Source organism: Octodon degus, unplaced genomic scaffold (genome assembly GCF_000260255.1).
Source record: "Octodon degus isolate 3935 unplaced genomic scaffold, OctDeg1.0 scaffold00104, whole genome shotgun sequence".
Lineage (NCBI taxonomy): Eukaryota > Metazoa > Chordata > Mammalia > Rodentia > Octodontidae > Octodon > Octodon degus.
The window spans coordinates 1,224,359-1,251,488 of record NW_004524680.1 but is presented as its reverse complement, the minus strand read 5'-3'; the positions used below and the strand labels follow the sequence as shown (position 1 = coordinate 1,251,488).

General features: G+C 47.7%; 1 protein-coding gene across 35 annotated transcripts in view; it reads left to right on the top strand.

The window, feature by feature from the left end:
- Cacna1c (calcium voltage-gated channel subunit alpha1 C) overlaps positions 1-27,130 on the top strand; it is a 752,474-nt gene that overhangs the window by 165,859 nt on the left and 559,485 nt on the right. The gene's annotated exons all lie outside the window — the stretch shown is intronic.

Below are 27,130 nucleotides of genomic sequence, written 5' to 3'. Positions count from 1 at the left end.
TTTTATTTTCTTGGGAAAGGCGGCTTTCCATTTGGACTGCAGAGAGGCCCATGCTGGCAATTTGGGGCTAGGATTTGTCCATGGAAAAAAGTGGAGAGCGTGTTTACTTTTGGCTGAGCGTGAAGTCATCCCAAATACAAAGGCCTTCGCTCTGTCTGGGCCTGTGAGCGAAGGAGCTCTGGAATGTCGTTGGCAAAATTAGGACACTCTGGGATGCCTCTGCTGCTGGAATGTGGAGAAGAATCTGGTGCCTCCCCAGCTCTGGGAAGACACCATGGCTTTTCATGCGGTTTCCAGAAAGTGTGTTTGGTCACAAAGCCACCATCTTTCCTTGGTGGTCAGCACCTCTCCGTAATGAGCAAGACCGAGTGTCAGATGAGACTGACTGTAGGAGCAGCGGGTCTGAAGATTCTGCTTTTGTGGCTGCCACCACTGATACTATTGAGTTGGTAGTTCTTTTGTCCTGTAACACTGGACCTTTCCTTGGACTCCTTTGACAAATGAGCCTGACATACATTTTAGGCTTCTCTGCCGTTTTTGCTGTTTTCTCATGAGCTATAGACCCCTGGGGAGGAGGGTGTTTGGTGTGCCCAGGACAGCCATGTCTCATGGCTTGGTGAGGGCTGCGTGCTGAGGACAGGCCCCAGAAGTCGTGGCAAAGCTGAGTGGTGCGTGCTGGGCAATGTGTGCTGAGGAATGCTGTCAGCCTGCAGAGAGTTAACCACAGCCCATGTGGCCATCCGAGGCGTGACCTTGTCTTTCAACAAGCAAGAAATCATCACTGTGTCAAAATAAGTATGAGCAAAAGTGTGTCCCCGAAGCAGGAACCCTGTCCTTTGCCTGGGTTTCTTCTCTGTGTGTTTGCCTCCCTGCCCTACCGCAGCCCTTCCGGCACCTCCCTGCAGCTTAGCATTCAATCTGCTGCCCTTCAGAAGGAACCTCTGGTTACAAGTAGAATCCCTGTCCTGTGCTTGAGGAAGCATGGCTTTGGGGTGCTCAGGCCTAGGCAGTGGTGGAGCCAGGAAAGGTCTGGCTTATCTTAGGCCCAGAGCTGGCCACATAACAGCCCTCACCCCAAGACTCCCAGGAGGCCAAGCAGGGTCCTGGGTGGCCGCCCAGAGCGATCTGGTCTGGCCAAGCCTCACCAATCCTGCCCCTCTGGGACACGGAGGGACCAGTGGGAGAGAGCAGAGGTCAGTGTGAAAGTTCTGGAGGCAGCTGGATACAGACAATTTTGGAGGAACAGTGTTTATTTGAAATTATACCCCAAAGCGATGGAAATATTCCAAAACTAGAATATTCCAAAAACATCCTTGTCTTTGGGTACTGATAATGGGTGAATTGTATGAGACGTAAATGATACCTTATTACTGGTATGGATATGGCTCTTCATTCTCTGTATCTCAGGGTGTCATGCCTTCCCTGGGGTAGTGAATGTTCCCAACTGAATGGGGAGAGCACGTGGAAGCTATGTGAAATGTGAAAACCAACCCCCAGTCTAACAAACAAAAGCTCACATCATCTGGTAGACCAGAGCAGTATCTTACTCTGTGGAGGTAATCAAAAAGGTGCTGTGGGTGGGACTGTCCCCTCGCCCTTCTCTGCAGCATCTTATGGTGACAAATGCCCTCTTTCAAACTCTCTCAGCCCTTGTTTCTTTGAGCTTTTCTTCCTGCATCTACTGGAAGTTTTACCAGCAGTCTATTTTGGGCCTTTTTCTTTTTTTCTGTTTCCTTAGGGAGCTCACCTGTGACCTCACAATAAGACCCTCTCTTTCGGTCAGTTGTTCCTAAGATGTCTCCAGCTTTGAGCTCTTCCCCTAGGCCAGGGTTGGTTGGCCAACTGGAGGGATGGGGCGTGGCCCATTGCAGCGACTCCTAAGCCTGTTGTCATGACATCATCCAGAAGGTCTCTGCCATGTGGATTCCAGCACTGCAGGGATTTGAAGCAAATGGACGAGTTTTAGGACCTGGCCTAGAAATATGTTATTTTCAAAATTTCCTTCCAGAGGTGCTAATGTTTAGATTGGGGAACTGTAGGCCTCAGAGCACAACTTGAGTTGGGCAGACCTAAGTTCATGTCTTGGCTTTGCCACTGTGTTGCTCTGGACCTGAATCCAAAGCCATTTAGTTTTCCGACCCTCAGCGCTCATGCTGTCTTGAGGTCACATGACCTTGGAGGAGCCCGGGAACTGCCAGGTAGAGGGTGACCAGAGAGGACCAAGCGTGGTAGCGCAGTGCCAAGGTGTCCCGAAGATGCCTCAGCCAAGTGGCCCCCAGCGGAGTTCACCCTCTCTCCTGCCATGGATACCTGGTCCCCAGGTGTGACGCGAGGGCCTGCTGCTCCTTCTCTTCCCTGTGCCCATCAGAGCAGCCACACAGTGTGGAGATTGTAACTGACCATAGCTCACATTTGGCCTTCTTGTCTATTCTCAGAGTCATTTGTTTATATGTCTTAGCCTAACCTACCTCAGTTCCCTCATCTATAAAGTGGGACTAACAGTCGTATTGAAATCTGCCTCATAAAGTTGCCAGGAGCATTAAGTAAGTCAGAATGTGGAAAGCTGCTGAAAGTGTGTAGAAGGAAGGCAGGTGCTGGATATTATTAATTAAGATATTATTATGTTGCAAAGCATTGCTGTTGTTATTATCATCATCTTCCTCATCTTCCTAACCCAGACCTGTATGACCTTTTGCTTGACCTATGTGACAGCCTGTGGGATTCTTCCTCTAGCCTGTCCTTCTGTTGGGCCATCTTCTTCTTGTGCAGCCATGTGGCAGCCATTCACTCCAAGGGCTTGGCAGTGTATTCGGGCTACCTCTGGAGACACAGCCTATGACTAATAAGGAATGCAAACACATAAGAAGATGTTTGCAAATAGTGATTGCAAGAGGTGATTTCTTTTAAGAGGTGGTTCCCTTGCCGAAAGAGGTATGGACATGTGCAAAGGTCCTGTGGTCACACGCTTTATGATAGAGTGCTGGTTTGAGTGAGTGAGAAGAATCAGATGATGGGAACTTCTTAGCCTCTGTCCACATTTGGATTTAACTGTAGGTGATAAGGAGCACCAAATGCTTTGTGATCAGGAGAGGGTTCTTGCAGGATGAGCCTCCTGTTTGTGAGGAGCAGAAGAAACTTTACCAAGATGCAAATGACAGTGACAGTAGGGTTAGAGAAGAGGGGTAGTGACTGCAGGGGCAGGGAAAGGGTGGTGCATTGGGGAGCAGACTTGCTTGGTCTTGGGACCTTCCGGGTATTATAGGTGAAGGAGCAGGATGACTTCTGGGATTGATGCAGGTGGCCAGGACAAAGGCTTAAGGTGCAAGGGACAGATGGGGACGGTCGGGAATTCGTCAGTAGGAGAGTGGGCGGACTGTGTGGATGAGATGTGCAGTGGGCAGTAGAGAGGCCTGGAGCTTGTGCTGCGGATGGAGACCCAGTGTAGCAGGAGGGGAGGAGAGGAAGAGGCCACGGGCCTGGGCTGGAATACCTGTCACTGATGGAGAGAGGGAGGAGCTGGAGGTCACGCCCTGGCCCCGGAGGGCACTGATGGCTGCACGTGGGGAGAAAGAGCAGCCAAGAAAGAACATGGGGAAGTTTGGTCTGAGAGGTAAGAAGGGAAATTGCAGAAGGTGGAGCGTCGGAGGCTGAGGAAACAGAGAACTTAAAAGTGTAAGAGGGGCCAATTGGTAGGCCGAAGACTCTGTATAGCAACTCAGGTCTTGACAACTAGAGGATCAGCCTGGCTTTGAAGAGCTGAGTTGATCTCTGTGCTGAAAGTAGAAGAGGATGTTGGTTTGATTATGTATCCTTCCTGAGGGTCAGTGACTGACACAGTCCCCTTGTGCCAGAATGGGACTCCTCCAAGCATTGTGTAACCCCAAAGCAAAGCTTATCAATTCTCTATTAGTTTCATAGTTTTTGTTTGTTTGTTTGCTTTTGTTTTTTCTGACCGGCTCAGTGGTGCTAGGGATCTAAACATGGTCCCTGAGCTGGCCTAGGCTTGCCTAAGCAGGCTCTTTAGACCACTGAGCTATCTCAACAACCCCATAGTTTTTTTTTTTTTTAAGAAAAGATTGCCATTTTGGAGTTTTGCTCTAATAGCGAAGGAGAGAGGACGATGCAGTGGTGGTTCTCAAGCTCTGCGGCGTGGCAGTCCCGTGGCGAGTTGGCTTAAGGGCATTTTCCCAGACCCTGCCCTGGATGTCCTGATTCTGAGCCTGTGGTGACTCTCCGCAGACTGCATTTCCAGCAAGCTCTTCCGGCAGCTCTGATAAAGGAGGGCATCATGCTCTGCTCTTTGAGCACAGTGATCGGGAATGTTCTCTGTGTCCAACTTTCTCCACAGTCTGCTTCTGACTTCCCACAGGCCCTCTCTAGGGTCCAAACAGAAAGACAGGGCTGGTGAGATGGCTCAGTGGTCTAAAGCACCTACTTAGTACAAGCTTAGCAAAGCACAGGGACCTGGGTTCAATCCCCCAGCACCACATGCCAGCCAGCCCCGCCCCCTGGTGGGCTGAGCTGGCCACACACACACACACACACACACACACACATAAATAAATAAATAAAAATTAAAAAAAAAAAAAAACCAGAAAGACAGCACACAGGGCAAGTGCTGCAGGGTCTGTCCTTTTGTGGGAGGCAGTGTGTTTAGGGAGGCGCATGCAGCCTGACACAGACTTCACAGGTTCCTCTCTGTTCTTTCTCCTCTCGGTTTCTCTTGTAAATTCATCAGCTCCTACAAAGTTTCTCCTGGGCCCTTTCTCTTTACCTGTTTCATTGCATGTCCATTTTATTTTTCTAACACTTTGCTTTGTTTTCAAGAGATGGAAAGCATTCTAGAAAAGATCATTGCTATTGAAGTCTTTCCTTCATTATTGCAATAAAAATTGGTTTGTGTTATGCTCCGTGTAACATATACTTTTGCACCCAAATCCATCACCTCTGTTATCTTTTCTTCATACCAGTGAAGCGTGATGAAAGCTGAACTGGTCCATGACATGACATGTCCATAATTAGTCACATCCTGGCCTTGGCAAGGCCACCTGCCCTGCAGGACATCGTTTATAATATAGCAGCTCTAACCCATTCTACCCTTAGCCTTTGCTGAGGAGGTAATTGTGTAGCACATGTTGAACAGGCTCTGCCAGCAGAGAGGACCTATTGTAGGTGGAAGATTCCCCATTCTTGGCAAATCCTGAGGTCCACAGAGACTTGGCTTGAGTTGGAATATTAAAAGAATACACTTGGCACTTGACCTTGCGGAAAAAGCAGTGCCTGTACTTCCTGGAGCAAGAGCCAAGCTCCAAGAAGAGGCAGAGGAGGAGAGGGCCAAGGCGCGTGGGCATTGCTTTGGGGGCTACATTTTCCTTCTTCAGAGGCTCTGGGAGGAGAGGGCGGTCCTGTAGAGGGGCAGCACAAGACTGAGGTGAAGCTCTGGGTGTTGGAATGTCCCATGGATTGCTGGGGAATCGAGGCAACTAGGCTGTGTTGGTTAAGGTTAACCAACCTGGCTGTGAAGGTTAGAAGAGTTAATGCATGTGAAAGGCATGGGATGGTGCCTGGCATGGACACATGTGTGCTGTCCTTTAGAACCCAAGACCAGAGTCTGAAAGCTACTCCCGTCTTCAGTTCCTGGGGTGACAGGAAGAATGGCACCAAGCCTGGCTTTTGTCTCAGCAGGGTACAAGAGGAGACCGAAAACCTGTCTGTGCTTTCTGGCGCCAGTATTGCTGTGTTGTGTCTGAGTGCTCACCTTCGTCTTCTGATTATGTAGGGAGGGAAGCAGAAGTCAGTGCTGGAAGATGAGCCCCCCAAAGAGCCCTCGGTAGCCTGTTGGGAGGGGCTTCTGTCCTGTCCCACAGGTATTTTGTGTCTCTAGACAGTCAGCTCAGGGTTTGCTTGGGCACTGTGAAGCCCAGGTCCATTGAGAGAGTGACAGGGTGCAGGAGCCTGCGTTGGGGTGAGAGAATTAGCCTGGGCCAGTGCATTGGGAAAATGCCTCTCCTACCGAGTGAGGGCTTCCAACAGAGCCTGTGAGAAAGCTGGTCCAAATGGAACCAGATGTGGGCATGTCTTCAAAGTGACACTGGAGCCAGGGTTGCAGGAGCTGGCCTGGGAAGACACCTGACCTGTGTGGCCTTCAGAGGTCGCAGGCACTGTGCCTCCAGCTCTGGGTCCTTCCTCAGCACAGGGCTGCTGCTGCCTGCCTGGGAGCTAAGTGCCCGACTTGGTGTCAGGTGGGGTGGGCCCTCCCGCCCAGTTCACACCTTCACCTGCGGCAGGAGGAGTGGGGTTCCTGGGATCACCCCTTGGTGACGCTGCTCTATGGATGTGTGGGTGCTGGACACGCAGATGGAACCCTTGCCAAGCTCCAATGCCACCAAGAGGAGGGACTGAACTGGGGCAGGACAGGACATTGTGCAGGGCCAGTGCAGGGCAGGGAGGCCAGCAAAGACCACAGATAGGCCTTGGCAGGATGGCAAGCTCCATGTAGGGTTTATGCTTAATCTCAGGGTTTTAAACCCTCAGGGTGCCTGGAGCCATTGTTTGACTCAGTGTTTACACACTAAATATTTCAGAGTGAGGAGGCCTCAGCAGCATTCAACATTAGTTATTTGCTCCGCTCTGCATTCGCTGATAGATGGGAGGAGAGGAGGTAATACTTTGAAGTCTAAAAATGGTGACACCTCTTGCTCCATTTCTACCCATCTTTATTCATGGGGGGGGGGGCTGTTCCATATAAATTCACTTCTTATGTAATGGAACCTCTTTCAAGTACCAGGCTCCTTGGTGTTTAAGTATATTTGAAGAAAGTATTTCTAGAATGTAAAATTGAAATCCCGGGATCCTTGAAAGAAAAACACGGAACATAGCTCATTCTTTCTGAGAGCCCACTGACTCATTAGGGTGTTGTTACTGGACTTCCAGTAATGCTGTAAAGCCATCAGGATGCGAAAGAACTCAAAGGGGCCTGGCACGCGACGGCGTAGGAAAGGGTCCGGCGGCGTCTATCGCACCCCAGCCGCTGGGGTGCCTGCTGCCTCGGTCCCCTCCTTTGTAACCTGCTGCTCTTCTTTTAAAATGCAGCTAACCTTGTCCCTTATGTGCAAAGAATAGATTCCGGTCAAGGGACTAGTGTACGCACTGTGTATCTTAGCTTTAGTTTATGGACTTTTGTGACACTGATTTTGACTTCTCTGAAGCCTTTTCCCCCTTTGTCCCCTTCATCCTCGCTGGTTCTCCTCTAACTGAAATTGTTGGACTCCTGCCTTCTGCCTAATAATAATAGCAACAGTAACGTCAACACTTACATTGCTGGCAGAGTTCTGAGTACATGACATGTGGTAAGTCATTTAGTCTTTTCAACAACTCCCCGAGACCTCCGTTATAATTATAATCACTCCCTTATTTACTTATTTATGTGTTAAATTGACATAGGATGATTGTAGGTTTTTATTATAGTCATCCTGTTTTTAAGAGGAGCAGAGGCCCAGGAGAGTGACTGAACTTGCCCAAAGCTCGTGCAGCTCTGAGATGGTAGGTTAGACCCGGGACCAGCCACTGTGAACAGCTCCGAGGTCTTTGCTGGCCACGGCTGCCCAGCGCAGTCTGGAGGCTGAAGGGAAGGCGTGAGCGTGGAGTGCGGTGCTCGGGCCCCGGCCCTCTCCAGAGCGGGCGCCATCGATGTGACTGTGGTCTCCACCAAGGAGCAGCACAGGAAAAGCAGCAGCTGGACTTGGGAGTGGAAGTCCTCGGGCCAGGCACGTCTGTGTCTTGGGGGCACTGCCACTCAGTCCCTTGCTTGTCCACTTGGGGATTGTGGCCACTGGGCATAGAGGAGGCACTGCCATCTGCCGCCACCTGAGAGGTAGACTTGGCTTTGAGGCGCTGTTTTCACAGAGAGCGTTAAGCTGAGATCCTCAGCCACACAGGATCCCAGTGTTCTCCCAAGTGGAGAAGAATCTCTGGTTGCGGTGAGCGAGCACTCAAGAGCAGAAAAACTGGAGTGGTCTTCCTTAGGGGCAGAGTCATTTGAGGCTATTCTTGGGAGCTACCTGGGATTGTTTGTGACCCTGGGGACTTTTGGGGATGCCAGTTAATACTTGTCTGGTGGCAGGTCCAGAGTCATTACCTGTGGGGGACTACAACAACATCCAGCCCCATGAATCTAGCCCCATATCATTCATGGTACAAAAGGGCTGTCATCCCGTGTCCCTTTTATGGAGTAAGGCTTTCCAGGTTGTGTCTGAGCTCTCTAGGGCCATTTTTAGATGTGGAGACATTGGAGAGTCGCAGCCTAAATGGTAGAACATGGGCGAGATAGTGAGGGAACGCTGAGCTGGGTATCGCAGTCCCGGGCTCTAGGTCCACTTCTGTCGCTGACTAGTGGTGTAGCCTTGTCCCTTTACTGGCTTTCAGATTCTTTAGCTGCAAGATAATAATAATAATAATAATAATAATAATAATAATAATAAAAATAAAGGATAATTGAGAGCCGTGGTGAGGTCAAATAAGAGGATGTACAGAGGTTCTCTGAAAAGCACCAAATACTATATAAGCATACACATTTAATTCTATGATGGCTATTGTTGTTAAAGCTGGACAGATATATTCTGTCTCTAGAAATATTCTGTTTTTCTGGCACATGTCTCTGTGAACCTTTTCCTTCAGCCTCAAGATAACTTGTAGATGAAAAGAACTAAAAGCTAAGTTCCAAATTTAGTGGTTGACCTTTCCAAGATGGATGGTGAGTGGTGTGGCTGTAACCTGCTCGCTACTGAGAGCTGGGCTGGCTGCTGGGGCCCAGAGAGCCGGGCTGCAGGATGCTGACTCTGTGTGCAGGTGTGGAGCCTTCCCAGGCGGCCGGGGCTGGAGAACTCACTCAGTACTCTTGCTTTCTTTCTGGGTCCAGTTTTACTCTAGGATGACTGCTGAGTCGTTACTTTAGCACTCAGCTGAAGGTCTTCAGAGATGGTCGCTGAGGCCCCGGTGCACCACTGCAGGGAGGCCTCCTATAGGAAGGTTTACTTTGTTGAGGATACCGGCTTTGGCTGGCCCCCACCCCCTCTGTGTTTCCAACAAGTGGGCTTGCCATACTCCATTTGAGCAGAGCTGCTGGAGAACACCCGTGTCAGGGAAATTTTTTGCATTCCTGAGAGGGCCTCAGGGTTGAGCTCAGTCAGGTAGCTCAGGACCCAAATGCTCCACCTTGTGTAGCTTCTGCCTTTAGCCTCAGAGGTGTGCTCAAGAGGGGGAAAACTGTTGCGCACGACCTCGCCAGCAAGGAAGACGCAACACACAGCTCTTCCTTCAGCAGTTTATTCAGGCCCCTGATTACAAGCTTCTTCTTCCCCAATCCCCCAGCCCTTGGCTAATATATACTCCCGAGCCCAATCCCAGTGCGCCACGTGGGGATCGCCCATGGGTCCAGCATATGCGGAAGCGAATCATGACTGCAGCCCTGGCCATATAAGGAGTTGTTGTGCACAGAGAGCGCTCACCCACGGGGTGGTGGAAGGCGGAAACCAGCGCCATCTTGTAGGCGTGGTCCTTCGCAGCTCTCCACAGAAAACAGCATCAGATGGGGTATGGGAAAGACAGCTCTCTAGGTTACTGGCCCTTGGTGTGGCCACCATCTGATACTCAGTGAATAGGAAGGAAGCCTTCTGCCGGGCCACCAGGACACACTGCAGCACTCTGCATCTGGTCCCTTAATCACTGTGATCATCCAGGGAAGTCACTTGGGGTGGTGTCACTGCGCTGGCAGAGGTCTCAGTGAGCTTTCTCTCCATGAAAACTCAGTCCTGACAGAGCAAGAAGCTATCAGTGAGCAAGTGGGGACTCAGCCAGCTTGCTGTCTGTGCTCTGAGGTGGCCTACCCCCCTTTATACCTCTCCACCCCTGATTCTACAGAGAATCTGTATCATGGGGTAGGGACAGGTCCAGGTTTCTCAGGGAATAGCCTTGGGGGATGGGCAGTTTGCAGAGTGATGCCCCAGAGGCCCCAGCAGAAACATCCAATCAAGGTCTTGGGGTGATTCCTTTAGGATTGCAAACAAGGGGCTCTCAGCCACTTTTGGTTTGGACTCTGTTCTCAGTGCAGTTCCTAAGACCTAGAAAAGGGTGTGCTCAAGAAAGCTGTATTGCGGGCTAGACACATAGCTCAGCGGATTAAAGTGCCTTGCAAGCAGGCACAGGGCCCCGGGGCGTGCTGAGACAGCAATTGAGACTGGGCATGGTGGTGTGCCTGTAATGCCAGCTCTTGGGAGTCTGTAAACAGGTGGATCCCTACAAGTCTGATCTAGTAGTGAGACCCTGAACACCCTGTAGACCCTTCCCTAAAAAGTAGGGGGTAAAAAAGAAAGCTGTATTGGGGCGAGGGATGTAGCTCAGTGGTGCAGCCCCTGCCTGGCAAACGTGAGGCCCTGAGTTCAATTTCTGGTACCAAAAAAGAAAGAAAGAAAGGAAAAAGAAGAAAAGCAAGCAAGCTGTGTTGAATGAATATGTGCAGGAGAGTTGTTCATGAGCTGGAGATTCTGGCCAGGTACTTCATGGCTGAGAGGACCGCAGCTGAAGGAGCAGGAGGCCTCAGCCCAGGCCTTGCCCTGCCCATGGCTTGCTGAGTGACCTTGGGCGAGTGTCTTTGCTGCTTCTGACTTCCATTCAGTTTTCATAATCCAGGAGAGGTCATGTTTAGACGATTCTTCTCCATTTTGAACGTTGGTGGCTCTTTGTCTGTTAAGCGGACCATTGGGTTTGATATCACTATATCCTTACGTGTGCACGTTCAGTGACATCTGATGGCACGTGTCCAGGAACGGTTCCGGAAATACAGGCTGTGAGGGCCCAGGGCGCATAAGGCCTCTGCCCTCACGGGTTTATGTTCTGTCGTGCGATCTGCGAACACCTAGGCACCTAGCGGATAACTTCAGAGCATTGTAGGCACCTTGGAGAAGAAAGCAGAAGACTCTGCTAATGAGGTGGGGGGTTACGGGGCAAGGCCAGTGAAGAGTGAGTCTCTGAGGAGGTGATGTCTGAGAGAGATATGGCCACATAGGGGTGAGAGTGGGGAGGGGCCTGCGTGGGGTCCACAGGGCAAGGGCGTGGGGTGAGAGGGCGCCTGAGATGCCCAGAGCACTTTGAGTGAGGCTGGGAGCCAACGCTGGGTTGAGTGCAGAGTGGGCAGGGTGGGATGTCGAAGGCCTTTGTGAGGACTTTGGGTTTCCTGTCAGCTGTGGTCTGGCCCAGTCGGTTAGCCTCCAGAGAAGCAGGAAGTGTCTAGAAGAGAGCTTTTCTTAGTGAGAAAGGTGCGAGCTGCTGTTTTTGTTTAGCATTCTGAGAGTGTGTTTATATTTATATGGTTGCCTTTGGCCTGGGTAGATTTCATGGAGAGAAGCAAACGTAGAAAGGGCGAGCTATTGCTTTTGGAAGGGAAGTTCAGTCACAGAATTGCGTCCAAGGGACCTGTCTAAATGCATAAGGAATATGCAGCTGGGTCCTGTGGAGCAGGTTTTCCTGTATCGCCATATGCTGGGGTGACCAAGCCTTCACTTACTCGACTGCTTCTTTTCACTCCTATTCATGAGGGAAACCTTTCTGGCCATCCCGTAATGGACTGTACGGACTCTACCCACAGGGGCTGCGAGGCCTCGCAGGGTCAGCCTGCTCCGTAGGGGCCTCTCAGGGGCCCTGGCCTGGGGAGTTTGGGCTTTAGGAGGTGAGGGAGCATGGGGCGCAAGCTCCGGAAAGGCCAGGTTTCTGTTTTCTGGAAGCACTCATTCTCCACCCTTCTGGAAGGAGGGTGAAAGCAGTGTGCATGTCCTCATTCCTTTGTCCTGGCCTGGCAGTGGTCATTCCCAGGTGAACTGTGACATCCTGGTTCCCAGGAGGACGGCAGGGACAGGCTCCGGGGTTATATTGGGGCCATTGCCCCTTCTTGCCCGTCTTTCACTTGGGGAGTGCTGCTGGCTTCACAGAAGACTAAGGTGGAGTGAAGGCAGCGCTGAGTTCAGAGGTCCCTGGTCTGTTCCAGGGTCAGCCACGTCCTGGAAAGGTGACCTTGGGGAGGACGCCCAATGTAGTGAGTGCCGCTGCTGCTGCAGCTCTGCTTTCCACGCATCGCCTGCTTAATCTCTCAACAAGTGGGCACAGTAGAAGGGGTACGAGGGACTTCGACAGAGGAGGACGCAGGCTAGAAGCACGGTGGCAGCTTTCCCAGGGGTGAGGCACTGTGCCCGCACCTGGAGGCCACAACCCAGAGCCCGCACTCCCGGACTCAGCTCCGTGCCTTTGGCAGACGGCTTTTGCTGGCGGGGCCTCGGCTTCCTGGCTGTAACTGGGGGCCTTGGTTGATCTCTAAGGTCTTTCCTGATGCTGTGTGGATTCTGTCCGTGCATGCAGTAGAATATAAGCCACCGATAGCACCAAATTCAGACCCCAAAGGGAAGGAAAGAGGACACAAATGATCTTCAGAAATCAGTCAGAAAGAGGGCAAATTAAGAAGATGTTGGAGCTTGTCCTGCCTTATGCCCTCTTAAATTTTATATTTAAAAGACTGTGTTGAGAAGGCCACGAACGTCAGCTTCCCTGACTCCCAGCAGCTGTGGTATCTTGTCAAGTTACACTGTGCTTTTCTCTGACTCCACCAACCCAGATCTGCCTACCTTTGGATTTGGCTTTCATTTTCCCAGCTCTATCCCAATACCTACTGACATGTTGTAAGTTGCATCTTTATTTAATTTTAATTTTTTATAGTTTACTTTTAAGTTGGACATTTACTTTTAATGCCTGAGGACATTTGCCTAGACATTTATGATCAGCGGTTCCTGGCAGCGTCTGGAAGGAATGCCACGGTAACCAAGCAGGCTGGCACACACAGAGGTGGACACGCCCGGCTGTGAGGGGGAGTCATTGCCTCTGGGTGGGCATCAAGAAAGAAGAATGCTGACCTATGGGGCACTAAGGGCTCATCTGACCTTCTCTGAATGTCACGTAATTAGTAGAAGGCCGGGAAGGAAGCATAGAGCATGAGCTGGCACAGTAGAGGTTTCCGTGGCAATAGTGAGGCCTTGAATGATTGGATGAAGTGATGGGATGGACAGCAGGTGGGAGCGGGTTCCAGGTGAGGAAAGAGAAGATGCAGTTCCCTGCCAGAGGCTGATTTTGACCCAGAAACATGAAGCTTTACAAGTTCAGTCTAAAGAACATTCTGGGGTTTATTCATTCTGCATTTATTCATTCATTCATTCAATAAAAGTATATTGAGTACCTAATAAATAGAATACTCAGTAGTGTTTACCAAAACGCATGTGTAGCTCCCACCATGGAAGGGCATCTTCTGTCTAAGGAAAACATATTCAGCATCTAATTGAAGTAATTAATCACTCAATAACTGGCCAGTAAAATATTTATGTTTTGGGGGTGACTCCATTTGTTTTTAGGATTATTATTATTATTTATTTATTTATTTATTTTGGCTGCCTCAGGCTGCCTTAAGCGTGGGTCTGGTTTAGCATGTGGAGGTGGGAATCGAACTGTGGTCCCCTGGGCCTGATTGAGTTTGCCCAAGCAGGCTCTTTAAACAACTGAGCTACCCCACAAGCCCCCTTCATTTGCTTTAAATCGATATTTTACTTATGCTACTGAACAGACAAACCCCAAACTGATGATTACTTTATTGCATGGTGGGTGGGAAAGGTTGTTGCTCTTTGATTATGACTGGACAGGAATGTGTGGGGATTGGTTGCCTTTTTTTTTTTTTTTTTTTTCTGGGCTGAAGTGATCCCTAGCTCAGAGGAGCTGGGCCTTGCTGAGTAAGAGGATGAAGAGTGAGGAGGAGAGATGTCTGCGTGGGGACAGAGATGAGTGCTGGGAGGGGGGTCCCACCTGTCCTCAGGGACCAGGGGACCATGGGAGGAGCACAGGCAATATAACCTGGGAGTGAGCTGAGCAGATTTTGCGCTCTGTGTGATGTTAGGGGCAGGCGGGAGGGCGGCACTACACTGGAGAGGAGGCTAAACAGGAAACTCCATCCTTTACCAAAGACGTCCATACCTTTGAAAGGGGTGGTTTTACCTGTTGGGGAGATGCTGGGAAAACTTTTGTTTTTCTCCTGTGCATAGCCATTTCTAGTAAAGCTTCCTTCTTTCTTTCTTTTTTTAATTTTAGGGGTCTACAGGGTGTTCAGGGTCTCACTATTAGATTGGACTCAGAGTAATCTCCCTGTTTACAGCCTCCCAAGAGCTGGGATTATAGGCGCACATCACTGTGCCCAGTCTCAGTTGCCTTCTCAGTGTGCGCCAGAGGCTGGGCTGACATAGCAGGCCTGGGGATCAAACCCTGTCCCCTGTGCCTGCTTGCAGGCACTTTAATCCACTGAGCTATTTGGCTGCCCCTAAGCTTGTTTATTTCTGTAAAAACATTTTTTTTTTCTTATATAGTTAGTGTACCCTTCTGGGAGCATGAGAGTTTTCTGCTTGAGTAATTTTTTTTTTTCTGATTCTTTTTTTTTTTTTTTCAATGTAAGAGTCTTAATTTTGACTTTTTGGAGCTAAGTAAGGTAAGTATTTGTTTATTCTGTGTGTCTTTGCTTGTGGTAGAGCAGTTTTAGCTCAGATACTTATAATTGTATAAATGGAGACCAGCATTTCTTAAATTCATGGATTCCTTTAGATTTGAAATCCATTCTTGGTAATAGGTTTATTCCTATGTTTGCTTGTTCACTGATTGTTTCCATCTTTTGGTCATTCAGCTACCATGTATTAAGTGTCTGCTGTGTTCCAGGCACTGGACAAGGGACACCCAGTTGTCAAAGACAGGGCACCTACTGGCCTCCAAAGTTCACAAGCTTCTGCGGACAGCTCTAGCTCGACCTCAGTGGTTGTTAATATCAGGAATTTCTAAGCATGTGATTTGGTGGAAAGTGTAGATTTTCCCGGCATTTCTTCTTCTTGCCTCAATTTGCCTAATAGTTTGTGCTGAGGATGTTTGGAAGCATCTGGAGATGCCTTGCAGAGCAGAGGAAAGTGCTGAGCTGAGACCAGAAAAGCTAACCGGGCACTCTGCCCTCGGCAAGTCACTTAACCTTCCCGGGCCTCAGTTTTTTGTGTTACTTAGAGCTAATTACACCTACTTAACGTTAGGCTTTTTTTGAGGAACATTATCTCATTAGAGATAATGTTTTTAAAAGCTCTTTGAAAAACTGTATCACATTATTGAAATGGAAAGTATTGTTATTTTTATTATTGAGTGCCTACTAATTCAACACCAGGGGTGGTGACGAAGTAGAGGTTCGTAGCATCACCACTCCACTCTGTCACAGTGCTAGAAATTTGCAGTGTTTGGCAGGATGGAATCAAGTAAAGAAAGACCAGGGCACGATTGTGGCCTTTGATCAGATTGAGGACACAAGAACAATTAGGAGGCCATGGAATTGCAATTGAGAGAATCTCTGGGTCTTTCTTGTTCCAGAATTCTGCACCCGTAGTCAGGAAATGCTTCATTTAGGAAGAGCTACTTGAACGTGGCTGTCAAAAGCGTAAGAGGGAAAATTGTCGTTGTATTCACATCATTAATCAAATAAATATTTATTGAACAGCACGTGGTATGTTGCAAGGGACATAAAACACATTGTGGTTGGGGTTGGGACGCTTGCATAAAGATAAGTGGTGGTACCAGTTCTCTCCTCCAGGGTGGGAGGAGGGGAAATCGGTGCTGTGCTGTGGGAAGCTGGGTGAGGGGCCGTCCAGGCCTGGAGTTTCTGAAAAAAGCAACCTGGGCAGCAGAGGCCGTACTTTGGCCTAAGGGAAGGCAGAATGTAGGAAAAAGCAGAGCACCCTGGGAAGACTTTCCATGTTTCTGCTCATTGATAACCTTTAATTATCCACTTCCCTCGTAAGCTTCAAAAGATTGCCTTTTACATTCAGTTCCTCAGTCTGTTAACCTGCTCCCTGGACAGCACATCGGAACATCGTAAGCTTAATCTCCCACGGCCCGTGGCACATCTCTTGTTTTGCAGCGCAAGGGGTTTCACAGTCACGTGATTTTGATTCCTCAGGCCTGAAGGGAAGAAGGTAAATGTTTCAGGGTCAGGAATACCTGCTTCTTTCAAGGCGGGGCTAGTGCCAAGGACCAGCTTACCCTTCTATTGTCATAAGCCACTCATTTCACTGCAGTCACCTGTGTCCTAGCTCTACTTCTCTAGCTAGACCTATAAAATTTAGGTATCAAAGGAGGAAGATAGTGCCAAGTGAAATTACAGCAGACTGGTCACCAGGAGAGGGTGGAAACCCCTAAATGTGGGAATCTGCTTGTTTAGTGTTTTGAAGGCTTCCAAAGGGTCGAGCAATTCAGATTAAATTTTAAGACATGAGGCTGACCAGAAAGAAAGGGAAAAGAAAAGTGCGTGGCTTATTTCCACCTCTATAGGTTGGAGGTGGAAATAAATTCAGCTGTTAGTCTGGCCAGGCTCCCTTCCAGACCACTGTTTCTTTATGTCGATAGTGCGGTGAGAAAATGATTGACAGTGTCTTTCGGCAGATTTGGGGAGTGAAATGCCACCTACGGGCCAACCAGACTTGGCTTCAATGATACCAGGCATCACCAAAATGCTGTTAGTAAATACTTTCTAGAGACCTGTTGCCTCTTTATGACAAGTGTTCGCTTCTGCCATTTTAGTTATTCGTAGAGAAGGCAGAAAGGTGAGACTGTGGGAAAAGATCAAGAGAGAGACCAGAAAGAGAAAGGCAAAGGGAGGAAAAGGTGTGTTCTAGGATAAGAGAGTGTGAGAGGAAATGATTGGAAATATTGTGTCCTGGTTAGAGAGAGAAAAAATGTGCATTAGAGAGTGGAGAGAGTCCTCCTTCAACTATCTCAAGCCTTTTGGGAGATACCCCCCTTTGGTAATTAAATAGGAAGCAACTAAATTATTTTGGAAAATTCACTCTTTTATTTTATTTATGTGTGTGTGTGTGTGTGTGTGTGTGTGTGTGGCCAGCTCAGCCCACCAGGGGGCGGGGCTGGCTGGCATGTGGTGCTGGGGGATTGAACCGCGGTCCCTGTGCTTTGCTAAGCTTGTTCTAAGTAGGTGCTTTAGACCACTGAGCCATCTCACCAGCCCCGGAAAATTCACTCTTTAGAACTTGCCTTTCCATGTTCCTAATTCCTAATCCTGGGATTACCACCACTAACTGTACAGGGTGCCCTGGAAAGCAGTATGCTGCAGAAACGTCTGGTAATAGTTAGGTGGATGCTAGGAGTAGGAATATAGTTATCCAACTTGTAGGACGCGTTTTTATTGTTTGTATATTCACATACATGTATGCACATACAGAGACATGTCTAAAACCTGTCAAATCTTTTAAAAATTTTGGAAAGAATTAACATTATAAAGTCATAAAGAAATCTCTGGAAGGGCTTTTGAGGTAGAGGTGGAGGAAAACCCAAAATACATTACTCTGTAGCAAGCCAGTTGTGAATGTGGCTGCAGAAATCTTGGATAAATCTCTTGTGAATCGAACTCCTTCCTGCCTGACAGTTCTTGGAATGCTGTCTTTTGCATTAAAATATTGCATGGAAAAGGTCTGTCAGAGAGATATCGATCCCATTTATGGGCACAGAGGCATCCGAATGTGTGGTAGCGTGAAGATTGCAGGGTTTGGGGAGTGCTTCGTCATCGAGGGGCTCCGTGGTTCATCTGTCTTCCCCTTAGCTGCCAGTACCTGTAGTCATGTTAATAATGACTACTAGGATCCTGGAGTATATATTGCATACCACAAACTTTAGTTGTTGATCTTTAATCCTTATCATTGCTCTGCAAGGAGCATGTCGGCTCCAACGAGCAAGCAGGGAAGTAGATTCAGTGACAGGGTAACCTGGCTCGGGTCACACACCTCGGAGCTGGAGGAGATGATTTGAGCATCCAGAGGAACAAGCCTTTGTTCTTTCCAAAAGAATATTTTATACTCCTGCGTGGCTGGATATAACTTTGAAAAGGGGGTTAGGAAGGAGGACAGATGTTCTGGTGCCTGAGACCACAGGGGAGAGCAAGTAAGGCCTCGCTCCCTGGGGTTCCAGGGAGCGCCTTAGCGCTCCTGCTGCCTGGGGCTCAGACAGGGTGAAAAGCAGGCTGCTGTCTAGGTTCTGTATAGAATGGATTCTTCCTAGCGTCATCTGTACAGATTTGAGGCGTGATGCCGTCTGTTTGGCAAATGTCTTGGTGGTCTCTGAGCAGCAGAAGAAACTTGACAAGATGACATTTGGGGCCAATGTAAAGTTGATGAACACAGTGATGAGTTTGCTTACTCTGAGAACTCACAAGGGGCATTCAGATCCCTGGGGCAGAGGAAGAAGGGCAGCTTTGACCCCTTCTGAAGTTTTGTGCTTGTTCCTTTGACCCTGCGGAAGTGTGCAGATAAATGCACGTGTTCAGACTCCGGCTCGGGCGCGTGTGAAGAATCAAGCTGAGTGCATCCATCCATTCTAGGCTCAAAGCCAAAAGAAAGAGAGGCCTGGCAAAATATCATGGGAAATGTCATGGTCTCTTCTCCCGGACTGATGTTAAAAAGGGCAAACAACCATTTAGTATGTTGATTAGAAGATTCATTACTATTGAGAGCATTTGGGAAAGCTGAAGGCTGTAGGAAAATCCTGGCTATGGAAATTCTCATAGTAGCAGAGAGCAGACTGCTGCCTTCTCAGGCAATTAGCAGTGCTATTGTTTGGGCCTTAAATGTTTCTCAAAGGCCCGTGTATTAAAAATTTGGCCCCAAGGACGGTATTATTGGGAGGTGATAGAACCTCCAAGAGGTGGGGCTCAGTGGAGGTCTTTAGGTCACTGGGGGTATCTTTTTGAAGGGCACAGTGCCCTGCCACCATTTTTGTTCCCTTTGTGCTTCCTGGCTCCTAAAGTGAGTGATTTTGCTCCACTGTGTGTTCCCACCATGATGTGCTGCCTCACCACAGCCTCGAAGGAATGGGGCCAAGTAGTCATGGACTAGAACCTCCAGTACCGTGAACCAAAATCACTCCTTCCAGTTTGTAATTTGGTTATCTCAGATATTTGTGATAGTGCAAACAGTATCTTGTTTTTCCTACTTATTGTCGCCATCCCAGAGAATTTCTTAGGCAAGGGCTGTCCTTCAGTAAGAGACAGTAGCCTGGAATACAGGGATAGAGAGGTTCTTTCAGGTAAAGGCAGGTGGAAGGACCTGGTTTTAAGAGAGCCAACTGTAGGTAAGGAGGACCAACTTTCCCTGGGTACCTGAGGGCTCCAGGCTGTGCAGATCTCAAAGCAGGGCTGTGGATGGAGCTGGGAATTAGAACCCATGATGAATGGAATGTCAGCTCAGTCAGAGGGTCAGGAATTTGTATAGCCAGCAGAGCTAAAGAGCCAGATTGGCTTCATGTGTTAAAATTGGCACCTTCTTTGAAAAATCCACATGGAGAGCTATCTCTACCTCTTACTTTCTTGATCTAAGAGCAATCTCTTGTTACGCATTTGAAGAGTGCTGCTTGATGCTCAGAGCTCTCGGATAAGACTTCTAGGGTAGATGAGATATAAAACTCAGTATGAACATTACCTGTGAGCAGGTACAAATGGCCCAGGGCAGCCTGCACCTTAGTGTCCCACATGGTCTTTGGTTACAGTTGATTGATGTCCGGTTTGGCTCACTCTTAGTCTGTTTTTCGCAGATATGGAGAAGGGTGAGGAATATTCACAGATTTCATGAGTTCTCCTGAGCTCTCTTGCGGTTGGTTCCCAACACACTCTACCAAACTCAACTGTAGGAGAGTGGAGGCTATGGATTACTGGAGCCAGAAGAAAACTTATCTGACTTTACAGAGGGAAAATCTGGAGGCTAAGATAGCTTTTGTTCAGGTCTAAATAAAGGTGAAGCTCCTTGTACCACGACCAGTGTTGTTTGCAAGCATTTCTGGCTGACTGGTGGTAGCTAGAAAATGGAGTTTAGAAGGGGAGTCTGGGTGTCTGGTGCAGGACCATTCTATAGACTTCAAGCTGCGTTCATCACTCATAAGACATTTACATAGGTTTGGAGTAGCAGAACCAAAAATAGTCTTTCCATTTTCAGGAGCAACTCTGCCTAAAAGGCTCACGGCTTTGGATTCTGGCCCTATCACATCCATTTCCATAGCCAGGCTAAGGGATCTGGCCAGGAGGCTGGGCACGGCCCCGCCAGAGAACAAGCACTTGTCACAGAATGAGTCGTGAAGCCAGGCAGAGAGCCAGCCTTGCGGAAATGGCTTTGTATTGATGAAGGAGGGAGATTTATACCTTGTCTTGACCTCCGTCATGATGAGATGACTACAGAAAAGTAGAAATGACACCAGGCCACTCTGGGACACGCATTAAGCTTGTCTTCTTCTATCCCAAATACATAGGCCAGTGAACTCTCTGGAATCCATTCTGCTAAAGTAGGGGAGGGAGCCACTTCTTGAACAGAGGCCCATTTCCGAAGCTCGTTACCTGTCAGGTATGTCCTCAACCTGTGCTGCCTCACGGAGACCTAGACCTAGCAGCGGTGCAGCAGCCCCAGGATGACTTACAAGCAGCCGACCCGGTGGATATTAAGCCCTGAAGTTCTTAGCGCTCCGGTCTGCAGGAGAAGGCTGGAGCGTGATCTCTTGTTGCTAATGGTTGTGGACCAGCTAATCTTAGGACAGCATCAGACTTGCGGCTCTGTAGAGAGCCATGACCACGTCACAGTGGACCCCCTTGCGGTGCACGTGGCACGGGGAGTGTGTTCATGCCGCAGATGGTGCAGCCCCTGCTCATGGCAGAGTCTGACCTCTGAAGCTTTTGTAGTAACGAAGTTTCAGCAGAGTATACCGTTGTTGCCGGGAACGAATAACTGCAGCCCCCTCCCTCCCCTGTGGCTGAAGGAGGATGTGTGCGAGTCAGCTCGAGCCTGTGGCATGTCAGTGGAACTGCTGTATGCCCTCCCAACGAAAGGCGTGGCCACCCTGTTCCCTTTCTTCCTTCTGTTAATGCAGATGCAGTCATGACGATGGGGCGTGTTGGACTGGGCCGACCAATAGGGCGGCCCAGGGATGGCAGGGCAATGGACAGAAGTTGCCTGGCCATCGATAATTGGTGGTTTTCGTAATAAATGAAGCACATGTATGAATTCCTGCTCTTTTGGTCTCTTGTTAACCGCAGCTCAATTTATAATATACATTATAACTGACTTATTGAGAACTTTTTTAAGACAACAAAAATATAAAAAACCAAAAGATTTCAATTAGATAAGATGATCAAGTTCAAATGACTTGAGAAAGACAGGACGGCAGATTTAAATGAGGTTTGTACAGTGTTTCCCTTTCCTGTCGCAGTTCTGTCTTACACGTAGGACTGGTGTACACACAGGAAAGATTGGTCGCCCTCACAGATCCCTTTGTGTTGTGTAGCTATGACTGTGTTCTCCTAGACATTGGAAGTGGTAACAGAAGGATTCAAGTTGAAGTGGAGGTGAAGAAGTTAGTTCCAGAAAATCAGTAACAACAAAGCAGTGGCCCATCAAGCAGGTGCTCAGGCTGGCCAGGCCAGTGGGGTGAAGGGCCGGCTGGGCAGTGCCTCGCATCTGAACTAACTTTGGTTATCACTTTTCATGTTCAGTGAGTCAGCACCACAGTTGGTTCCCCTTTGGATCTAGTCTCTATCTGGTATTCGGAACAGAGCTGATTACAACTTGCTTGAAAAGCTGGCCATTGTCCTTAAGAGGAATCTCCCAGAAGTGTCCTACTTACATAACTCTTTTTCCATTTTAGGGAGGAGGAGGAGGCCACTTTTACTGTGGTATTAAACGTATGTAATATGACATTTGCTGTTTTAACCACATTGAATTGTACACTTAAGTGGCACTAAGTACACTCACATTGTGTACAGCTGTCATCACATCCATCCTCAAAACTATCTTTCATCTTGTACAATAACTCTCTGAACCTCTTAAGCAAGGATTCCCCGTTTCCTTCTTGCCTTGGTCCACCACAACCTCCGTTCTCTTTTCTGTCTCTGTGAATTGTACTGTTCTAAGCATCTTGCCTCAGTGAAACCTCTCAGTGCTTGTCCTTCTGTAGCTGGAGGCCAGTTTTGACCAAGGTAGGGGACAGCTGGGTGGATTTCTTGCTCACTGTTTAATATAGGAGGAGCTAGGGTCTGTATTGATTGGGCTGCAGGGACTCCAAACTGTAACTTTTCTGAGTCCTCCGGTGGAGGATGTGACGGAGATGTCCCTGCGCTGAGATGTCTTCCACTTTTTTAATCCCTTAATTTTCCTTCCTGGAATATGAAGGCAGTGTGGCCTCGTTTCTCCACTTGGAGGCACATAGGTATAGATCATGAAGAAGGTGTGCAGAATGTACTCTGGCAGAATATTAAATAGTGGGCGGGGGCGGGGCTCCGTGGTGAAGCGCTTGCCTAATATTGCAAAAATAAAGTGTAATGAAAATACTAACTGAAAAGCTAAATGATAAAAAATAAAATAATCTCAAACAGACAAAATATCTACAGGAAACATAAATAATAACGTTGATAATAATGATCATCCTGCAATTCTGCCCAGCTCCACCAAGTTAATTTACACTTCCAGCTGTCCTCAGATATTTCTTTTGCTGTGTCTGGATTCTGTTTCCTCTGTCAGAATACTGGGTTAGCATTCTTTTAAAATGAAGACAGAAGTAAGTCTTCCCCTTTTTCCCCAAGGACATTCCTGAGGCCTCTTCTCTGACTGAAGAGATTTCTCCTGTTAAATCCAACAATAGGCCTTCCCAGTGGATTTTTTTTTTCTTTAGCTTCTTCATTTAAAAATCTTGGATTTTTCCTGACAAAAGGAAGCTTAGTCATTCCCCCTCAGCGATAGGCCCTACTTAAAAAACAAACAGCCAAGAAACCCTCTGTCCCCTGTTAGCCTGGTCTTCGAAGCTGGCCGTGGTACAGGGAGGCTCAGCCTGGAAAGGCAGGCTGAGCTCTTGGGTTATCTGACTGCAAATGAAAGGTGGCTCCTCAGAAAAGTCTGCCCAGTGATAAAAGAAGGCTACTGTATCTACACAGAGCTGCCTCCTTCCATGAGACCAGAGTCCTTCTCGTGTGAGCATGGCTGGCTGTGGCTGCCATCTGGAACCCACTTAGCAGGGGACGGTGAAGTCACAGAGGAAGGAAAGCTTCTGATTCAGGCCCAGGACTGAGAGTCCTGCATCTTAGTCTTGGATTTTCCTGAGGGTTCTGGGCTCCTAGGCTGAAGCCAGTGAAGGTCCCCAGGGAGAAAGTAAAGGCACAACGGTCCCCTCAGCTGATGACTTCTAGTCCTTTCTACTTTACTTTGAGAAAAGGGCTCACTAAGTTTCCCAGGTGAGCCTTGAACTTGCGATCCTCTCAAATACAGGGCTATGGCATTGCCCCTAGCCTGAGATTGGTCATTTGGATCGATGTAGACCTCCTCGAGGTGGGAGGATCAGCCAGACATCCCTAGAAAGCCTTCTCAGGGATGCTTTTCTCTTGTTTTGAAAAGTGTGATTATGTTTCACACTTAAGAGAGAAATATTTTCGAATCTGAGGATTTTTTCTCTTAAACTTTGAGCAAATTATTTAACTTCCCTTTTTTTACATGCCACCTCCATAGCACCCCAGTGCCTCTCAATTTTGTTATTAATGTCATAAAATATTTTTCCTTAAAGGATAGAGATACTAAAAAAACCAAGTATTTCGACACAAATCTGATGAATATAAGGTTAGATGAAAGAAGGAAACTGAAGGAATATGTTCAATGGGATTTCATTCATTTAAGCTAAAAGAAGGCAAGACTGAGCCATTTTTAAGGTAACATATGTAACTGTTAAAATATGGAAAAGTGAGGATATAGGTTTAGTGGATGGTAGAGATATGGACACTCTGATGGTTCATCTTGTTCGTCAGTTCCACTGACTTCAGCTCCTCTGCGGGATGAGTAAACCACACTTCTGGATGTGCCTGGGGACGTGACCTTGGGGACTTTGTCTGGTCCCTGGCCCCTGGCTTCTAGTGACCTTCCATCATCCTCTGTTCCTGGCTGCCATGAAGGAGCAGCTTTGCTTGGCCACACTCTGCTGCCATGCTCCTGCCGTGGGGCCCGCTGAGAAAGGACTGAAAGCTCTGAAGCCATGAGCTAAGCAAGCCTCTCGTCTGTGCAGTTGTGGGTGTTGAGTATTTTGTCCCAGTGACGAGAAAGCTGTCCAGTGTAACAGGGAGGAAGGATAGGGTTGTAACGGGGAGGGGTGACACATGGGACACGGCTGCCGGGGACATCAGTGTTGTGTTTCTAGGTCTGGGTGATGGTTATGCAAGGCTGTGCTTCATCATTATTCATTAAACTGTAAAAATATGTTTTATGTACTTCTCTGAATGTATGCCATATTTTACAGAAATAGGATAAAGTGATATGGAAATCAGAAAAAAAAATACCCAGTAGCTTAAGAATTGCAGATAAATATGGCAGATTGAATGCTCTCTTCCAAAATCACACTAAAATAATGGTAAAGGAACCTTTAAAAATGCATCAACCCCAGAAACAAAATGAATGGGCAAGAAGAAGATATTACAACCAAATGCACACGCGCATGCTCACACACAGACACAGACACAGACACACACACACACACACACACACACACACACACACACACACGTGGGCTTTTTTTTATCATTTATTTTCTGTATTTGAGATCTTCTTTGAGGACATGTTTGGTGTTTGGCTTGAGATTTTTTGCCAGTGCCCATGAAAACTATAAAGTATGTAGATGGATGAGGATTTCTTTCTTTCTTTTTTTTTTGTATTTTAGGGAGGGGTTTACAGGGTGTTCAGGATCTCACTACTAGATCAGACTTATAGGGATCCACCTGTTTACAGCCTCCCAAGAGCTGGGATTATGGGTTTACACCACCACACCCAGTCTCAAATTGCTATCTCAGTGTGCCTTGGGAGGTGGGACCAGCACGGCAGGCTTGGGGATCGAACTCCTGGTCCCTGAGCCTGTTTGCGGGCGCTTTAATCTGCTGAGCTATTTGGCCGGCCCTTAGATGGATGAGTATTAGTCCACTTGACTTTGCATGTAGAAGACAGCTGAGTCTTACTGGGTGTGGTCCCACTTGTGATCCCAGCACTCGGGAGGCTGAGGTGGGAAGATTGCCATAAGTTCAGGGCAGGAGGATTGTTTTGAGATCAAGGCCAGCCTGGGGTAAATAGTGAATTCAAGGCCAGCCTGAACTACATAAAGAGACCCTGTCTCAAAAAACAAACAGCAAATTAGTCAATCAATCAATCAATCAATCAATCAATCAGAAAGCTGAATTGAAAGCTATAAAGGGGAAAATCAAGGCAAAGACATGAAACTCATAGCCCCCAACAGGTTTAAGTAGTAGCACGTTTTTATGGAAGCAGTGATAAAAATGGAACAAAATCGAGAGCATTGGTTTAAAGCCAGTTCAACATGTAACTAGACTCCACTCCCCTTCCACTTGGCAAGGACCCTTCCTCCTGTAGGTCGTGACTGGAACGTTGTTCTCTATTGAGCATAAAGCTCTGTAGACTAGGAGAGTTCTGGCACAGCAAGGGAAGGGCATGAGGTCCAGGCAGGGCTGAGATGGTCTCCCAGCTTCTGAGATTTATCCGCTTCTCAGCTGTCGCCTGTCTTGGCTCTCCCAGTGCTAACCTACAGCCTGTTCTGTGTAGGCAGGTGATCTGAGTGTCACTGTCTAGCAGCATAACTCACTCTGCAGGAGGAAGTTCTACCAGGGTCTCCCCAACAGAACAAGTCGCCAGCACACCGTAGCAGAGTGTGATTGACAGACCCACTTGCTATTCGGGCTGTCCTCTTAGTTTTTGACATTTCACTGCAAAATGTGATCAGCGAAACGTCCTTAAGTACCTGATGAAAACCTTGAAAATGAAAGCAGAAGCCAAAGCAAGCATGCAAAGGGTGCCCGTTAAAAACAATATGTAAGTAGAGAATTTGAAAAGGAAAATCACTTTGTCGTCCTGAAACAAACTGATGGCTGTGTAAAAGGAATAATTTTAAAAAAAGTGGGGGGAACTCTTGGAGGTTCAAGATGATCTTATCCCTGAGAGTGAGGAATGGCTGGAAAAGAAAGCTAAAGAATTTCTGGAGAAGTAGGGAAACAGTATGACTGCCAGGCATCCTGGTCAAGGTGTCCAACGTCGGATCACTAGGAAGTCTAGAAGAGGTAAGTGATGAAACGGTAGGGAGAAGATGATCATTTAAGCACTCTTGCATATTTGTAGAAATTAAAAATGGATTACAAAAGATTATGACTTCGACTGACTTAAAAAAACATGGAAAGCTAGTGGGCAGTGGAGCAGTGCCCACTTCTTTATTCTGAAGGAAAGCAATTTCCAGTTGAGAATTTTGTATACCACCTAATTATCACTCTAGCAGGAAGGTAGAACAAAAGCATTTTCAGAGTAGTAAAAATCTATAAGCAAGAGCCGGAGAGACAACTCAGTAGAATAAGTGCTTGCCTGGCAAGTGCAGGGTCCTGAGTTCAATCCCTGGTACTTTTTTAAAAAAAAAAAGAAAGAAAGAAAATCTATAAGCAAAACAAAACAAAACCCAAAAGACTTAGCTTCTGTACACCTTCCTTTGAAGAGTGCTGAGAGAAAATTCCTCACCATAAGAAGAGAGTAAACTAAAGGAAGTATGAATTCAGGACACAGAGGATCCATCAGAGGAAAGAGGCAAATAAGGTATGTGAAAGGTGATCCTTCCAAGGTGTGCCTCTATGACCAAAGTCGCTGAGCTGCGCTGCAGTTGGGAGAATTGGAAGAGGTACAAGAGAATGAAATCTTCACTTTCCATAATGGGGGAAAACCTAGAAAATCACTGAGAACATACTTGAAAATATAGATTTAAATACCCACCAAAAGCTGTGGCTTTTAAACAGATTGTTGTTAGGGAAGGGGCAATGATAGTATGTGAAACTGGTTTTTTGTTTGTTTGTTTGTTTGTTTCAATGAGCCCCTTAGAACTGTTTGACCCTTTATGTGTATATTTAACAAGTAAAAATAAAAACTTAGGGATTGAGGAGATAGCTCAGTAGTCTAAGCACCTGCCTGGCAAG